The following is a 4,475-nucleotide window of genomic DNA, read 5'->3' as shown; positions in this document are numbered from 1 at the left end:
CGGTGGCATATACGTAACATTACCCCGCCACGAAAAACACAGTTCCGGTGCGCACTAGGACATACTACTGCAGGGTAGTACGGCTTCATTCTGGCGACATGAAGCCGTGGCGACATGAACGCCACGGGCGTCAACCCCGTGACCGAGCACCTTGAGTTCACGCCGGCCGAAGCTACATTTCTTCGAGTTCAGCTGAAGGTCAGCTCTTCGGAAGACGCCAAGAATGGTATCAAGGCGATGGAGATGGCTCTCGAATGTAGAAGAAAATACAATGGCGTCATCGAGATAGCACAAGCACGTCGTCCATTTCAAGCCGCGCAGGAGAGAATCCATCATGCGCTCGAATGTTGCGGGCGCATTACACAAGCCGAAAGGCATCACCTTGAATTGATACAGGCCATCGGGAGTGACGAAGGCGGTCTTCTCTCGGTCTCGTTCGTCGATTGCGATCTGCCAATAACCGGAACGGAGAACAATGCAACAGAAATAGCTGGCACCGTGCAAGCAGTCGAGGCCATCATCTATCCTGGGGAGCGGGTAAACGTCTTTCTTTGTAATTTTGTTGAGGTGTCGGTAGTCAACGCAGAATCTCCAGGTATTGTCCTTCTTTTTAACAAGCACAACAGGCGACGCCCAGGGACTGCTCGAAGGCTCTATAATGTTTTTTCTAACATCTTGTCGACTTCACTTGTATGACGCGTCGTTCAGAAATGGCGACTCGATACGGTCTTCTGTGAATTGGCCGGGCGTCTCCGGTATCAATACGATGTGTAACGAGGGACGTTTGTCCTAAGGGGCGGTCACCAAAATCGAAAATATCGCTGTACGAAGTCAGAAGACTCGTAAGTGCTGTAGCTCGGTCTTGGCGCAAGTTAGGTGCAACCATTCCTGATATGCGGGCCTCCGGAGATGGGGACGGTGCAGGTCGTGTCGACACTTTAGCAGAAGGGTCAGGTAAAATAGCGGCAACTGTGACGTCAGACAGTGGGACCAGTTCGGCGAGAGTAATGCCCTGAGTAAGAACGTGCACAAAAAGGCCGAAGTTCAAGACTGGAATATAAGCGTTATTTTCTACGTGCACGATGCTATGAGGGAGAGCGATCCTACGCTCCAGTGCCACGTCGGTTATGGGGAAACAACGTAGTCGCCATCAGGAACGGAGGGGAAAGGCGACATGAGCACATACACTGCTGCTTCTGGTGGCAGACGAGTAAATGTAGAGGAGCGCAGACGGAGCGTTGAAGTATCAGAGGCCTGTTTGTCAGGACAGAGTGGCAGGTCCAGATGAAGCAGGCCAGACGAACAGTCAATGAGCGCGAAATGTGCAGTTAAAAAGTCGAGCCCTAATATAACGTCGTGAGGGCAACTGGTGAGGACTGTAAATAGCACAGGGATATGGCGGTCGGCAATGGTAATTCTCGCAGTACACTTACCAACCACAGTAGCTGTGTTGCCATCAGCAACACGAACGGTAGATGAGGGAGCGGGTGTGAGGACTTTGTTGAGGCGTTGACGGAGCGAGGCACTGAGGACGGAAATGTGGGCGCCAGTTTCAATGAGAGCAGAAACTGAGACTCCGTCCACAAAACTGTCAATGAGGTTACGTCTGGGTGCGAGGGTCAGTTCCGAGTTGACAGTCCGGGTCGGTAATGCAGCGTCACTCCCGGGCGCTGCACTCACTAGTTTCCCGAGTAGGTGCCGGTGTATGATGGAGAGGAGTTGCGAGGAGGCACCGGTGAACGGGATCGACGAGACCGCGGAGATGGAGATCGGCTGGAGTGACTGACCCTTGAGACGGCTTCGGTGTGAGGTTCATCTGGGTGAGAAGGGAAGTTTCCAGGTCCATCATATGCGGGGCGGAGTTGTTCAGGTTGGGCAGGGAAGCGTCGAGGTCCGTAGTAGTACCGACGGTCAGCGTTGTAATAAGGACGAGGGGTGGGGAAGGTACGAGTGCGGCAATATCGTGAAGTGTGGCCGGCTCGACAGCAAATAAAACAAATTGGCCTGTCGTCTGAGGTGCGCCACTCTGCAGGATTGCGACTAATGTAGCGACGTGGGGGAGCTTGGCTAGTGGTTGCAGCCGCCCCTACAGGAACAGGATGCGATGGTGACGAAGGCGGTACGGGGTTGGAGGAAAGACCGACGTTGGCAAGTTCCTGGCGGACAACAGCCTGTATCATGGCCATGGTGTCGGGCAGTGGAGATGGGAGTGGTGCAGGAGCTAAGGCTTCGAGTTCTCGCCTGACGATCCGAGTCATGGTAGTGGACTGGGAAGGCTGTTGCAGAGGAGCCAGATCATCGCAGGATGATGTAGCTGCCGGGTTGGGAAGGCGCTCAAAGCGATGTACCAGGCGTCGTTGTTTAGCCTGCTCGAATCTTCGGCAAACTTGAAGAACCGACTCGACTGTAGAGCAATCCATGCAGAAGAGGATGTTGAACGCGTCATCTGCGATGCCCTTTAGGATGTGCCTTACCTTCTCACTTTCCAGCATGGAGCTGTTCGCCTTGCGACACAACGCGAGCACGTCTTGTATGTAAGCAAGGTAGGACTCCATGGTAGATTGGGCGCGAGAGGAAAGTTCGGTTTTAGCTGCGAGGGCCCGTCCAACGGGCTTACCGAACAAGTCGTGAAGCTTTTGCTTGCGAATTTCCCAGGTCACCAGCTCGTACTCGTGATTTTGGAACCACGTGCGAGCAGTGCCCGCCAAATAGAAAATCAGATTGGCCAGCATGATGGTCGCGTCCCAGTGATTGTTCCTGCTGCATCGCTCGTATTCGTCCAGCCAGTCGTCAACGTCTGAGTGGTCGTCGCCATTAAAGATGGGAGGGTGACGAATTTGTGTGAGTACCACTGGCTGAGGCGATGTTCCCGTGGTGGTAGGGGCTGCTTCAGAGTCATCGTAGCGGTTTGTGACGTCGTTGGGATCCCAGGTAGGTGGCGGCCGCTGCGCAAATCCAGCTTTTTGCAGCGTAAATGGGCTAATCGGTGCGTACGGGGACCTTGATTGACCTCCACCAAGATGATACGGGGCAGAAGGCTAGCACAGGAAACCACAGCAGGTGATGAGCAAGTGTTCACAGCACAGCAGAGCAGAACACAGCAGGTGTTCAGGCAAGCTCAACGGTTTCTTCTGCTTCGTCGTCTCTCACTCTATTTTCTATCGTCGTCCTCTTCGGTGGCATATACGTAACAATATAAAAAATAGCGGCTCAGAAAATAGCAACATGGAGTAAAGCACTGGGAAAAAATAGGGTAGTGTGAATGTTGTATCTTTGCCAGGAGTCATCTATGGACAGAAATTTGGATCCTAATGAAAAAGCTTGGAATGAAGATGAAGGCAGCACACCAAGCTATGCAAAAGGATGGGTTCATGGTGATCGAACGCTGGGTTCTGATATAACATCACATTGATCCTTGATTAAATGCGACTGAAGGTTACACAGCCCAGCTATGTCAATAAGTACATTGTTTGCAAGGGGCTTCTTAGCAAATATGCTTGCTGGGAATTGCTTCAGGATCCTGAAGTACTTAAGACGCCTGATTGAGCACTCCACATGGATCCGTAGTCTGGCTTGACGACGTGAATGCACAAGTTCTGAGCGACTCATCTGAGGCCAGGCATTCGAGAAGCTTGGCAGCGAAGCTTTCACACCTGGCGGCAGAAGATCGTTGATGGTAAAGCCTCAATCGGCAAGGACCTCATCCCCTTGCGTCAAGTGCTCTAAAAATCCACTGTCCAATGTTATGTGCCGGTCACTAGCACGGCCACCGTATGTTTTGGAAGTGAGCATAATAAATCCACTTGGTGCAATAACGTGAAGGACTTTGGCTGTGTTGTGTGATTTGTAGGTACTATATGTTATATTTCTGCGCAGCGAATTCCCTTGCCTGTCAACGAAAATCTCAAAACAATACACAGTGCAAGTCACTGAGTAACTTTCGTAAAAAAAATCAGGCAATGTTCGCCTTATAGTTTGTCGAGGCAACCAGAAAAGTAAATATTCTCTGGCAAACTTTGCAAGTTCCGTTACAATAAAGCAGAAAATTCTGCTCACAGCTGCTGCTGACACCCCAAAACGTATGCTTAGATCATGAAGCAAGAGGCCTAACCGAAGCCGCATCAAAGTCAGAAGGACTTGGTCCTCAAAAGGCATTGTGAAGACACTCTTCACAACACTTTTGACAGTCCTAACCAGTTCTTCAAATGTCACTTTTGTCAATCCTGTAAAAAAAAAAAACGAAACTGGCTAGGAGCTATCCGTGAGCTGACACTGAATAATGTTTGACAAGCACTGTCAGCAACAACAGGTGCCTGGTTGCGACTGACTGCATATGCGTGGTCATGAATATGTGCTGTATGAACTTGAGTTCCTTTTTCCTTTTTCCTCTCTTTCAACCGACCTGCACGTGCAACCACAGGTCTTGTAGCTGTCGATCTGATCACAAGCTCCTTCACGCCTGTATAATAAAAAAA

General features: G+C 50.9%; 1 pseudogene; it reads right to left on the bottom strand.

Annotated features, from left to right (window-relative positions):
- Positions 1–3,369: 3,369 nt before the first annotated feature.
- On the bottom strand, positions 3,370–4,155 carry LOC146206763 (uncharacterized; annotated as a pseudogene).
- Positions 4,156–4,475: the final 320 nt, after the last annotated feature.

The sequence above is a fragment of the Amblyomma maculatum genome, chromosome 1 (genome assembly GCF_055883805.1).
Source record: "Amblyomma maculatum isolate TAMU_Amacu chromosome 1, ASM5588380v1, whole genome shotgun sequence".
Taxonomy (NCBI): Eukaryota; Metazoa; Arthropoda; class Arachnida; order Ixodida; family Ixodidae; genus Amblyomma; species Amblyomma maculatum.
This window is presented reverse-complemented; position numbering and strand designations above follow the sequence as displayed.